Here is a 14,595-nt window from a genome sequence, read left to right as displayed (position 1 = left end):
TCACTTTTTCCAGTTCCAGTACTACTACTACCACTGGTGGGCGTCGGAGACGTCGTCAGCCTGCCACCCACTTACCTGGCTCTTTCCAGCCCACTCCTCCTCCTCCACCTCTTACAGCCTATCCTACCCAGGGTTATCACTTTGACCCAGTCCTTGAGAGAGAGGTGAGGATTCCTCAGGGCATTAACGCCGCATTGGCTGAGTGGCGTATGTGGGAGCAGATGGAGGCTATGACTCTTGCTGCAGGTGGACAGTACACGGGCACTTCTCCTAGCCACTACACCACACCTGGTGATGATAGCCGTGTCTTCCGCCTTTTTGGAGTGACTCCTGCTGAGTTTGGACAGTTTAGTACTGATTTCTATGTGACTACTATGCTGCACACAATGAGGAAACTGTGACATTTAGGTTTGAGGGAGAGTATTTATTCTGTTGTGTGTTTATTTTATTTGTTGTGCGTGTAAGAAAAAAAAATCCAAAAAAAATTGAAAAATTTATAAAATACAAAAACATGTTTTATTTATTTTGAGTCGAGTCTTGGTGAATTGTGTAGCAATGATGATAATTTGCTTTGTCTTTGCATTTGAGTCCCATCTAGTTGTCCATGTACATTGTTTTGACCTGTTAGCTATGATGAACAAGGCTCTTAACTCAAGTCTTGACCGTCACAATATGCCTTATGCCGAGTAAATTTGACTTTATTTTGTTGGTAAACCACTTAAATTTCTGAGGTCTTTAGAGCTTCCTAGGCCGGGAACATCAATAAACCGGTCTCATTGTTATTTAGGCTGAAGAGTGTGGTCTCCTTGTGGAATATGTAATATCAAACTACATAAGTGTGACATTAGTTTCTTAGCTTTTGCGCGTTCATATGATTGAGTACATGAGGAAAGGTGGTTCTTATCGTTCAAATATGCCATACATTACCCAGTTTTTGTTAGCCCGTTTGAACCATGTAGCCATTTTATATCCTATTTCTTAGCTCCATTCCAGAATTTGTCTACCTTTCTCGGGACAGTCGCAGTTGCTTGAGTCTTTATTGTTATAGCTGCTTCGGTTGGGTTGGAACGTTTATTGTCATGTAGGTAGTAGCTATCTTTTGTAGCAATTGTGTGACCTCCTATGTTGAAAAAAGAGAAATGTTATGAAGCAATTCAAAGAAAAAAAAAGAAGGAAAAAAAAAAGAATTCGAAAAAAGCACAAAAAGAGAAAAAAAAAAAAGAGAAGAAAAGGAAAAGGAAAAAATTATTGCTTCATCAAGTTTTGTTAGGAGGTCATGAGTGGTAATTACTGGAGTCTAATGCACATTTGGAGAGCTCTTTCATTCTCATATGTTGTCAAAGTTGAGATAATTTCTCCAGTTGGATGATTGTTCTTTTTATTATTAGATTTGGCTATTGGTTTAGCACTGCGACTACCGTCTGAGCCTCACATACCCATACGTGCGTATGCACAAGCCACTTCTATACCCATGCCACTTTACCACCTTTATGTCCTTGATACATGTACTTGGTCTGTATTGTGAATGCGCACTAGTTGAAGAATCTTCTATCACATTAGATTGCATGCATGTTTCATAAGTTGAATGAGTGTCTTTATTCTTTCTATCTTACATATATCTCACCCCTTATGAGTGCATGAGTGAAACCGCGAGAATCCAACAAAATTGTCTTGCAAGGTTGAAAAGCGTTTGGTTGAGTCTCGGTATCATGTCACATCTTAAGTAAGAGCTGCGTTAGTCTATTACCCGTGCCTTTAAATTTGTTTTATTGGCACAATTTTTGGTCATTACTTTGTTCTAGATATGGATAGCTGGGATTTGTATGTGCCTAGACATTTGCTCTGAGTTATTCATTCACCATATGTTTGTTGTCTTTTGTTGGTCTGATTTCTTTGCTTGAGGACAAACAAAGGATTGGTTTGGGGGAGTTTGATGTATCACTTTTATATATACTTTTATAGCTCCTTTTCATACCATTTTATATACCGTTTTCGTGCCTTTATATCATTTATATGCCTTATTTCAATGGATTGTCGATACTGCCGTTATTTTATGTTTCAATGCAGAAATGACGCATTATGAGGATAATCAAGCTAAGATGAGCGTAGCGGAGATGGAATAGTAGAATACACGAAGCATGGCACGAGGAACGAGGAAGAATAAAGGCTAGAAGTGAAAGAAACAAGGAAACCGTCTGTGAAGCTGGTTCCTCGATCGAGTCACTTGAGGCTTGATCGAGCAATCGTCCTCGATCGAGTCACCTCAGGCTCGATCAAGGAACCTCTCTGGCAGATTATTTTCCGGATTTTCCTAAAACAGATATTTGTATTATAAATTAGGAACTCGTACGTTTTTATTAGGTTACGCTTTATTTTACTTTCGATTTGAATACTCTCTTTAGCTTCAATCTTTCCTTGTTACGATATTAATCTTTCTTCAACAATTAATCATTCAAGTTTATGTTATTCAATTATCGTTCTTATTTCATGTTCTTAATCATGTCTTCAATCACTATTATTGTTGTTATTGCTTTAGTCACGAGTAGCTAAATTCCTCATCTAGGATGAAGGGGATCTAGGTTAATTAGAAAGGGGAAATTGATTAATTGCTAGTGAAATCGTTTAAGTTGCCGTTTGATTATTGTTCTTATTCTAGTTAATTAACTTAGGTCTGAGTTGTTAATTAGTGTAGCGAATTAATCCTTTCACCGACCGGGTTAGAATTAATGTAGGCTGCGATAATCGAATAGATTGTATCAAATTTAGCGACCGCATGTTAGAATCGATCTAAAGGGCATAATAGAGTCGACCGATCTTATGACCTTAGATAGCTTGGTAGATCTAGCAATTGATTAATAGACCCCGTATAATTGATCTAGTGAACCGAAAATCCTAGACTTTTAATGTCATTGTTTAGACCTCTTTTTATTACTCGCAATTAGTTGGTTAGATAACAAACAAAACAAACCCCCTGAAATCGGTTACCTTTAGAAAATTTAAATATTTACAGACTTAACCTTTACCGCCTCCCTGTGGATTCGATACCTGTCTTACCACTAGCTATTCTTGTTAGTCTTGAGATAGATTTACTTTGATTTGGTGATACGACTTTAGCCATATCAGTTGTGTTGGAAATCATTGGTGGTGTTACTTGGTTATTGAGGAGACGTAAGCCGGTTGAGAAACCGTCTTACGCTTGAGTCGCCTCTTAGAGCTTCCCATTCCAAGAGGGATGTGCACATTAATGGCTTGAGTTACGGAGGGACTCGTGTGGTTGACACACGACGTCTGGCAGGGGATCCGGTTGGCTTCCGGACCCGGTACGTCTGGGCGTGTCCCGATACCTTTGTGTGAGGTGAGGTGTGGTGTCGTGGGCGTGTCCCTGGCACCGGTGGCTGTGGGTACGTCTGGGCATGTCCCGGTACCGGTATGGTGATTGCATAATTGTGCCTCATTTATATAATTAATATGTCACATCTTTATTTATCGAGTCGTGTCTTATATTTATTTATTGAAACTGACGTGTTATGTGTCCGTGTAATTGTCACCTATTTTCGGGGTGGCCTGTGTCGATCCATATGATATTTCCGATCATATAGGGAGCAGGTTGAGTACAGGTTGAGTTTGTGTCACGTGGGAGACGGGACGAGCATTGGACTTGGAGCCGAGTGTCAGTTCAGTAGAAGAGTATAGTAGTTATGAGTTGTACTTTTATTTCATTTATTCAATTATGGTTATGTAATCCACTAAATACTTTTTTTATTTAAATTGTTTCTTAATTACAACTCTGATTTCACCGCCTCGGGAAACCGAGATGGTAACATCTCCAAATTTCCTTGGCCGGGTAAGAAGGGGGTGTTACAAAGTGGCATCAGAGACAGGTTTTGGAACCCAAACCAAAATGAACCTAGGTGTGTCTAATAAAATGAACCCGACATGAGTACAATAGGAGATCAGTTTTGGATGAGTGGGTACCCTCATAGCAAAGTTAGTGCCTATTGTCTCGGTTGGTCACGTGGGTGGTTAAAAATATGAGTGAACGCTATATAGAAAGTTGCATGGTTGCATGAATATGTGATTTACATTAGATTCTTGTGTGATGTAGTATTTTCCATGATGTATGAATGTGTGTGGAAGTTGGATGCTAGATTGATATGACTAGTATGTTTAGAAATTGTTAGCATGCTTTGGTATACGAATGATGATATCGCTCTTTAAGTTTTATTCCATGTGTTAATTAAGTACGTGTTATTGCGTCTATAGTGTATGATTGGTGAAGTATGTTGGTAGAATAAATGCTAGTACTATGATAGAGTACCCAAGACGGTAAATAGGACAACGTATTAACTAACTCAGGTGATTCACCGATAGCCGGTGGACTCCCAAACCTCCTCTTTGTATTGCAGGGACTTCATCATTTTAATCCGACTCGAAATCTCAAGCCATAAGCAGTTACTCTAACGAGTATGAGTCCACTTAACATTCCGTTTTATAGTTGATATTATTAAAAGATCATGGCCGTGCTTGTAGTAGTATGATGTTTATGAGTGTGAGTAATTCTTGAGGACGAAGTTCATTTTAAGGGTGGTAGAATGTAACATTCCGTTTGGTGGTTGATCTTGCTTGGTGGATTGTCCTGATATTGGATTTTCTAGTGGATAAAATGCTAGTGAGACGGAGCTAGCGGCGTTTATGGATGGTATTTGGTAGTGTATGGAGTTAGTGTCGAGAGGCTATAATGTAGTTGATACGATATCGTGAGCCATGTTGTGGAGGTAGGCATAGTTGGTGGAGTTAGTGTTAGGAGTTTATGTTTTATAGGTTGGGTTTGAACTTCGGGAATGAAGTTCGTTTTTAAAGAGGGAAGACTGTAATACTACGGTTTTATGTGATGTTGGGTACTCTATCGAGTGGGGCTTACTCTGTCGAGTAAGTAAGTTTGGTTTATGAAACAGTGTTCTCCTGAAGGGTACTCGATCGAGTAAGTGTGCCACTCAATCGAGTAAGGGTCACTCGATCGAGTAAGTGACTTACTCGATCGAGTAAGTCGGTTCTGCGAGTTATTTTAGCCGGTTTTGTTAGTAACGCGTGATTGATATTTAAAGTTTTCTGTCACTTTCTTTATCATTTTTATCTTTTCTAAAACCTCTCAAAAGAAAAAGCAAGTTACGTTACTTTCATCTTCGCGTTGCTTTCAAATCCCAAAGGCTAGGATCGTCGGATCGTCGTGTTCTTTACGCCGTTGAGTTCGTCATGTCGTGAGTAAGATCCTTGTATAGTTTTTATATCATTTTGTTGAGTTTGTTTAAAACCCTAATTGGGTAATTTGGGTTTTTGGGGAGTATGATGTTTTATTAGATGGTAATGGTATGATTGTATGATTGTAGGAGGTGATTTCGTAGAAGAACGGTTTTGAATAGCTGATTGTAACGATCTTGGTGATTGCTTATTCCAGGTAAGGTTTCCCTACTTGTTTATTGATTACATGGTTTTGATGGTGAATTGTTGTTGGTTGTTTACTGTTGTTGATCTTTATCGTATTGGTAATTGTTGTTGTATAATTTTGTTGGTTGTGTTTGTCTGTGGTTCGCGAGGCGTGTCCTCTACTGAGTGGAGTCACTTGCGGGAGTGGCTTCGCGCCCTTGATTCGCCCTCTGTAGAACCTGCCACAGGAGGGGATGTGCACATTAAGCAACTTGGGTTTTCGCTCGGAATTGATGAGCGGGAATTTGGTGGGTACGGCTTCGGTCCCCCACTGGCGGCGTAGAATATCTGTTCCGATGGGTATTCTGGCAGGACTACACACTTTAGTGTGTAGTCAGATGCGTGGAGATGTGACGGAGTTGGGTGATCTATGTATTGTTATCTTGCTTATCTTATTTGGTGTAATCAGTAACTGGCCCCGTTTAAATACTTTAAAAACTGTGGTGATCCATTCGGGGGTGGTGAGCAGTTGTCTAGCAGGTATACTGTGGATACGCGCGAATTAGCTGGGGATGGAGTCGCCACGAGTCTGATAGTAGTCTTCCGTTGTGTTATCATAATACTTTTGTTACCATAGTTGTATTTTTGTTTTAGAACAGTTGTACTTTACTTTACAGTCGGTTTTGATGTAATCACTTTAAACTTATTTATCTAAAGTATGTTCTTTTATGGTCAATTTGATATACATTGCCTCGGGTAACCGAGATGGTAGCACTTCCATGCATTAGGTGGTCTTGGTAAGGCACCTTGGTGTATGGGGTGTTCACTCGGCCGAGTACATACTGTACTCGGCCGAGTATAGTGTACTCAACCGAGTGGACCCTGTCACTCGACCGAGTGAACCGTTTTCCTGAAGATGGAAACATTCTGAAAAATAGGCCACTCGACCGAGTGAAAATTCACTCGACCGAGTGAACTCGCCACTCGACCGAGTGGAGCTGAGCTGGGAATTACATGGGTTCAACCCCATTTCTCCACTTCTTATCTTCTTCATCCTTTCTTTTCATCTCACCACAACCACTCCAAAACTCACTAAAAATCATTTTAGCAACTCCATTCTACTCCTTTGGTGCTTAGGAACAAGATTCTTGTTTCATGTCATCTCTTTAATTCCTACCATTTCAATAATGTAAGTGATTATCCTTTTTTTAATTTTTCCCCAAATCGATTTCCTAAGATCTACACTAACTCACTCAAGTTTTATGAATTATTTGCATACTTTTGTTCAATTCATGTTAAGACTTAGCATTCTACATCATTATTGTTGCTAAAAACCAAATTTTTATGTCAAAATTTTTGGTCACCATTAAGGGACACGAAAATGCTTGGTAGTGAACTTATATGTGGATTTTGGTATGTGGTAGGATAGTGTAGTGATCACCATTGAGACTCCATTGCAAGTATGCTCGACCATAGGTAAGCTTAAAGGCTATAAATAGTCGAAATTCGGACTGACCAGTGACACTCGACCGAGTATCATTCTCACTCGACCGAGTGGAGGTCCACTCGACCGAGTGATCTCCCCCACTTGACCGAGTAGATCGTGGACAGAACCTGGAAGCCCTTGTATGTTTGGCACTCGATCGAGTGCAACTTTTCCTCGACCGAGTGGAGGTCCACTCGACTGAGTAGATTGTTTTTTACCTTGTTTTGATGATTTTGACCCAATATGGATTAAGTACCTTCGTTTTATGACCCTACCGGTCTCCTAATAGTTGTGTAAGCATAGAAATTATTAGCGAATGAATTAGAATGACTTGTTTACATTGGTATGTATCGTTTTGAATGTTGTGGTACGAAATAAGTTCAGTTGATGGATAAGATCTAACATGTTTTAGTAAGAATAATAATGATGCAGTAATTGATGAGTGCATGTATGAGTTATATGAGTCTCATGCATGATCGAGTCTCGTGACGACTAGAGTGGGATGATATGATATGATGATGGATAAGAACACATGTGTGATCACGTGGTAGACTAGTCGTGGCTTATGCATAACATGATTTAGTCGGGAATGAAGAATATGGAAGAAATGGAGTCACATTAGATGAAGTATTCGACCGTGTTACTATTAGCATGTACGGAGTCATGAGTTATACATACATACATGTTAGTGATAGTGAGAACAAATGTTGAGCTTGACTTGAACTCTGACCCATGGGCCCGGTCTCACCCGGTTATGGGATATCTTTTGGGATTTTGGCCTGGATATCGTTGATTGTGGATTGGAGCAGAGAGGGTATGAGATATTCTTCGCGAGGTGTTGACTGGTGAACTTCGGGACGAAGTTCTCTTTTACGGGAAGTGAATGTAACATTTGGGAATGAGAAAGGACATGAGCATAAAAGAGCGTGTATGGTAAAGGACTATGCGTGAGCACTAGCGAGAGAGACGAGTGAATACTTGATGAAGAGATTTGAGATTTAGACATGAGACGAATGAGACATAAGGAAGTGTTAGGGAAAAGTGAGAGTGAGGCGAACTTCGAGGAAGAAGTTCATTTTTAAAGAGGGAAGGTTATAATACCCGGTCATTGTGGGACCCGTACTTGGACCTTGGGATGCGTGAGAGGACCCTTAGACCCGATAAGAGATCACTCAGGAGTAAATGATAGCCTTATACTAGACCTAGTAGGACCTAGACTAGACCAAATGGAGTTGCAGCCCACTCGGTCGAGTGAAATGTATACTCAATCAAATGAGTCTACTCGATCGAGTGGGGTACCTACTCGATCGAGTGAGTCCACTCGACCGAGTAGGCTCGGTATTCGGTCGAGTGACGCTGTTCAGAACACGGGTTAAACCCTCTCTCGCCTAACCCTAAAATCATTTTTATCTTTCTCCTTTGCTCTCTAAACTCTCTCCCTTCTCTCTAAAACCTTCACAAACACCTTCTTCTTGGGATTCAAGCTTGGATTATAGGATTTTCCACCTTCCTCTTCATCTCCCTCATCTAGTATGTAAATATCTACCCTTTTTTAGTCCTTTTAAACCATAAGTTTTGGGGATTTTGTTACGAGTAATTAATTAGTATATTAGTATGTGAAACAGGGGTAATTAAGGGTTAATAATAAGGAGTTTTGTAGTATATATTAGTATAGGATTTACTGTGATATTTATTATGCGATTTTTATAGGATGAGACGATTTCTTGAGACGGTTTTGGTTCGGATTCGAGTAGCTTGAGAAGATTGCTAAAAGATAGGTCTATCCTACTCGATTTCAATATTATTATGTTCATATTTGTGTGTCTTTCATCATCATTCCGTGTATGAGTCGATTTGGATATCGTGTCGGTATTTGAGGAAAGTTTATCCATGATACTTTGGGATTGAGTTCATGATGAGTCATATAATTGGTGTTATGTTGCATTTTTCCATGTATGGTCATTGTTGTGTTGTGTTGGAAATTATTGGTGGTGTTACTTGGTTATTGAGGAGACGTAAGACGGTTGAGAAATTGTCTTACGCTTGAGTCGCCTCTTGGAGCTTCTCATTCCAAGAAGGATGTGCACATTATTGGCTTGAATTACGGAGGGACTCGTGTGGTTGAGACACAACGTCTGGAAGGGGATCCGGTTGGCTTCCGGACCCGGTACGTCTGGGTGGAGAAAATTATGAGATGTGTGAGCACGCTGAATTCGGCTATTTTGATCCATGGTGTTCCTTCGGTATATTTTGCTCCTGACCGTGGATTACAACAGGGTTACCCCTTATCACCTTACCTCTTTATCATGTGCGCAGAGGCATTCGCAAGCCTGGTTGCCAGAGACACTGCCCGTAAAGCCATCGAAGAGGATATGTATTTGTCGAGGAGCACCGTGTATTTCCCATATTTTCTATGCTGACGATACCATTATTTGCAGTCGTGCTAACACGGCAAATACGGAAGCAATTCAAGCCAGTATATGTAAATATGAATTGGCTTCGGGACAACCCATCAACATGGAAAAATCAGAGATATACTTCAGCTCGAGTACTTCCAATGCCAACCGCGACGATGTGAAGAGTACCCTTGGAGCGTGTGTTGTTGCTAAGCCGGGGAAATACCTAGGTGTGCGGCTATGATTGGGAGGAATAAAAATGTGGCTTTTGCTCCTGTTAAAGAATGGGTTTGAAAAAAAATAAAAGGTTGGAAGGAGAAATACTTGTCCTTTGCAGGTCGAGAAATCTTAGTTAAGGCAGTGGCTCAAGTGATTCCCACCTATCATATGGGCTTGTTCAAGTTTCTGGAATCTTTTTGTGCAGATCTTCAGGGGGCTATGACGAGATTTTGGTGGGGACATGATTAGGGCAAGAGGCGGATTTTTTGGGTAGCATGGAGTAAGTTGTGTCGCAGTAAAGGAGGCGGGGGCGTTGGTTTCCGTCATATGGAGGATTTTAATACGGCTATGATGGCTAAGCAAATGTGGAGACTCATTAAATAACCGAATACACTTGTTGCGATCGATGAAGGCACGTTACTACCTTACAACAAGTCCGATTGAAGCGACGGTTGTGCATCACCCTTCTTATACCTAGAGAAGCATTATGGAGGGACAATGGGTGATTAAGGAGGATGGTAAATGATTGATAAGAAATGGGCAGTCAGTGCGCTTTTGGAAAGACAATTGGACTCTGAGGGCGCCATTCCCATCCTTTCAAGTCTGGTCACCTAGACAGGGAGATTTAAATGCAAAAGTAATGGATTATATACGGGATAATGCGTGGGATGAGGAGAAGCTAGCACAAACAATAATTATGGCTGAAATGAATGACATACCGGAAATCCCTATATGTCCGAGTACAGGTGATAATGAATTCTCTTAGCATTATGCGCGGGATGGTAAGTATTCGTAAAAAGTCGGGTTACGATTTTTCTCGCTGGAACAAGGGACTGATTGAAGCGTCCAGTAGTAATGGTACCAATGACTCGTTATGGAAAGAGTTATGGGGCCTCAAAGTCCCGCCTAAGGTATGTGTTTTCTTGTGGCGTTGCTGTAAGTACGCTCTGTCTACTGGACGAAATTTGCAGAGAAGAGTGCAGGAGGTGGACGCGACCTGTTTTAGGTGTCATAAGGAAATTGAATAAATGAGCACGCCTTACTTTTCTACCCTGAAGCCCAGCTGATATGGGAGGAGATGGGAGTTGATCCAGCGACAGAGTGGGAGAGCATCCACGACATGTTGGAGCGGTTTCGATGAAACAAAGAGCGAGACCATAGGGATGAGATAGGAAAGAAAGTAATTATGCTTTGGCCTATATAGAATGAACGGAATAGGGTTGTCCATGGTAGCGGTAAGGGTGTGGCGAGAATGGTGATGGAGGGTGCGCTCAAGTATCACCAGCTGTATGTCGAGGCTGATTTGGGGAAGGACGAAGTGCAGGAGGGGGAAGCACACGGCTCAGTGGTATGCTCCTCTTGATGGCGTATGGAAAATAAATATGGACACAGATACTTTTGAGGGGATAGGGTGCGGGATGGGAGTGGTGGTGCGAAACAACAATGACGACGTTGGAAGGGTTGTGGTCAAACATGTGCGAATACAGTGGTGTGCGGAGATTGCGGAAGCAAAAGTTGCGCTGTTAGAGGTGAATATGGCTGCCCAAATGGGTGTTGCTCATGTTATCTTGGAGTTGGATTGGTTAGTTCTTATCAACGCTCTCAAGACGAAGGAAATTTCATCTAGTTACTTTGGGAATGTGGTGGTTGAGATTTTGGATTATATACGTCTTTTTAGTGCCGTTAAGTTTAGTTTCGTTAAGCGAGGGGGTAATGAAGCTGCTCATTTGATGGCTCATCACACTCCTTTATATTTCTCTATTAGGATATGGGTAGATGTATGCCCGGATGTGATTGGTGATGCAGTTGCGTCGAATGCGATATCGACTTTCTTAACTAAATAATATAACCTTTTTTCCCTAATAAAAAAGGGCACCAACCACTAGTCCACTACCATAGTTGCACCAACAAGATCAGCCTCCTCCCATTCACGTCCCTCCACCACACGCCTCTCCCAGATCCACCACCCTCCCACACCGCACCCTCTTCCCTACCCTGCCACCAGCATTGTCCCCGCCACAACTAAACTGACCAACCTCACAAACACCTGCATCACTAATACGTTAGCGCAACAATCTCCAACCCCCGCACGATCGAGATTGCCACGGGCCGGGCTGGGCCGATGTAATACTCCGTATTTTAGTTGGAGTACTCGGTCGAGTACTTGGTTGGTACTAGGTCGAGTATGTGTCACTCTACCGAATGCACTTGACCGAGTAAACCGGTTCAACGGGTTTGAGGTTTCTATTCTGTTTTGATTAATGGTTTTGTTAATAACGCTTAAGTCATTTCTAATTTCATTTACAATATCTAAAATCATTTCTAAACCTGGAGAGAGGGAGAGAAAGAAGAGATTGGCTAGCCTTTCAATTGATTGGAGATTTCTCCCCTATTTCAACCTAATTCGATTCCCCTAATTATAAGTCGATTTCATTCAATTTTTTATGCTGTTTTAAAGTCTTCTTCTTCGAAATGTTTAAAAAAGATAGTCCCTTTTATTTGAAATCTAGTTTATGCATATCAAATTTCGTAGCCTAATTCCTTATGGTTTGTTCTAGGTGATTTATTTATGAACCTATCGCTAAAAAGTTTGCGAATTTGATTTGGTTATGAAAAATGGTTTGAAACCCTAATTTATATGTCGATTCAGTTTTGGGTCTTTTTCATACATAATATTATACAGTCTAGATGACAATAGAATTTGGAATTACCGAAAAATGATGTTCTAAACTCATTTTATGAATCGATACGTTTTATGCGACGAATTCTGTCAGCTTTTGGAAATCAGTCTGAAACCCCTTGATAAGTTTGGAATTTAAGAAAAAATCGTCAGATAAGAGTTGTAGCTAAGGCTCATGGGGTTCCAATTACTATTGGCCTTGCATCGATTGGATTTTTCTGGAATTAGTTATGAATTTTATATCGAGTCTGTCATGTGCTGGAAAATCAGGAAAAGTCGAGTTTGTTCTTTAAGTTGAGATTCCTATTAAGTTATGATGAGTCTAGGTTATGTCCATGCTTAATTGATTAATTATGTGGTAATTGTACATAATTATGTTATGTAGGTGATGGATATGTGAAGAATCATAATTGATTGCTTGTGACCGGAGTATTGCTAAAAGGTAGGGTTTCCCTACTCAGTTGATTGTGTAATTGATTATAAGATGTGATATTGATTTATTGGTTAGCATGATTATCGTTGTGATTAAGATTATACAGCTGTTTGGTTACTGTTGTGGGACCATTTTCGGGAGATGGTTCCAACCCCATGTTCGCGTCTTGTGGCTCCCGTCACAAGGGAGATGTGCACATTAATGATCTGGGTTCGCTCGTTGCGTTGAGCGGGGAATTGGTGGATAAGCATTTTGTCTTAAAGCTTGGAAAGCATTTACCTCTTCAATGGGAGCTTGGCAATGAGCGGCATAATGACCCGTGCCTCCACAACCATCACAAACGATGATTTGACTTGTTGAAGACATGGCATTGAGTTGTTGAACGGAATCTCTAGCATCCCTTTCCGCCAATTGTTATTGGAGTAAGGCAATTTGAGCTAGAAAAACGGAGTTGTTGGAGGATTCTTCTTTACCTTTGGATGGCACAACTCGGGAATTGACATATTGTGCATCATGGACCGCCATAGATTCGATCGTGGCATGACCAAGGTCGTGTCAATTTGATCAAACCGCCCATTGTTGGCGGAATCAAGAATCCTTCGGGACTCGGCACAACATCCATTGTAGAATGTTATTGCTAGAAACCAATCATCTAACCCATGATGTGGGCATTGTCTTTGAAACTCTTTGTACCTCTCCCAAGCCTCATACAATCTCTCAAGAGCTTGTTGACGGAATCCGGTGATTTGGCTCCTCAAAGTTTGAGTTTTCTCCGGTGGAAAAAACTTTTGATAGAAAGCAAGAGCCAAAGTGTCGCAATTGGTGATTCCCATGGCGGTGCGGTCAAGGCTATTGATCCAAAGTTTGGCCTTGTCCTTCAAAGAGAAAGGGAAAAAGTATTTCCTTATTTGGGCTTGAGTGACGCCCGTTTGACGGATCATGGAGCAATAGTCACAAAAATTTTGCACATGCAAATTTGGATCCTCCAAAGGACTTCCCCCAAATTGCTTCCTCTCTACAAGGCTAATAAAAGCCGGTTTGATCTCGAAGTCTGGCGCGGTGATTTGAGTGGTTGTGATACCGGTAGGGAAGCATGGCGCGGTGGGCTTTGAGTGATCGGAAAGTTTCACCGTCTTTTTGGTAGTAGATGGTGGTGGTGGTGGAGATGATGAACTTGAAACCTCCCCCTCTTCAAGGGCTTCTAGATCGTCTAAGTAAGACTTTCTAACACTTTCGGCTTGTACGGGAGAAGAGGCCTCTTTCACTTCCTTCCAAAAACGTCGTCTTCTCCTAAAGGTTTTCTCGGGATCGGAATCCGGTGAAAGCAATTCTCCACGACGAGAGAACCTTGGCATAAGACAACAATTTCTAGAGGAATAATAAGTAACGGTCTCAAGGAACAAGTGTTCCTCAAGACAAAAGAAAACAAGATAAAAATCGACAATTCAAAACGCAATAAAACCGTTTCCCCGGCAACGGCGCCAAAATTTGATAGGCTTGTCGTGTACCTATGCAAAGATAATTACCCTAAACAACAATTTAATGTAGCAATAGGGGTTGAATACAAGGAAACGGGAATTACGTTGTGAAATGCTATGGAAAGATTCTTATCAAGGTCGATTTTGTTTTTGGTTTGGTTTGTTTGTTTGATGACTAATAAAAACTATGGTGTGAATTATATAATTAAAAGGGAGTCTAAGGGGTTCGGCATGCAAAGGTAAACATATGATTATGATAAATTCGGTACTAATAACATTGTCAATTGTTTAGGCTTAGAGATACCCACCTTGCGACATTAGCATCAACCATAGACCGGGTCCTAGATAAACTTTCGTCCATGACTAGGTCGTCTTACTACATATGCTTTGTCTAATTCGGTTCCATGCCTCTCGACATTATGAACGAATAAACACACTTAATCTATGAATAAGGCCTTAAACAAATATTAAACATTATG

At 40.9% G+C, this 14,595-nt stretch overlaps 1 non-coding gene across 1 annotated transcript; it reads left to right on the top strand.

The window, feature by feature from the left end:
• The first annotated feature begins 13,292 nt into the window (after positions 1-13,292).
• Positions 13,293-13,399, top strand: LOC141658113 (small nucleolar RNA R71). The gene has a single exon (XR_012549018.1). It is a non-coding gene; the product is annotated as a small nucleolar RNA R71 (small nucleolar RNA).
• The last annotated feature ends 1,196 nt before the right edge of the window (positions 13,400-14,595 follow it).

The sequence above is a fragment of the Silene latifolia genome, chromosome 5 (genome assembly GCF_048544455.1).
Source record: "Silene latifolia isolate original U9 population chromosome 5, ASM4854445v1, whole genome shotgun sequence".
Lineage (NCBI taxonomy): Eukaryota > Viridiplantae > Streptophyta > Magnoliopsida > Caryophyllales > Caryophyllaceae > Silene > Silene latifolia.
The sequence above is the reverse complement of the archived record's forward strand: the minus strand, read 5'-3'. Positions and strand labels throughout refer to the sequence as shown.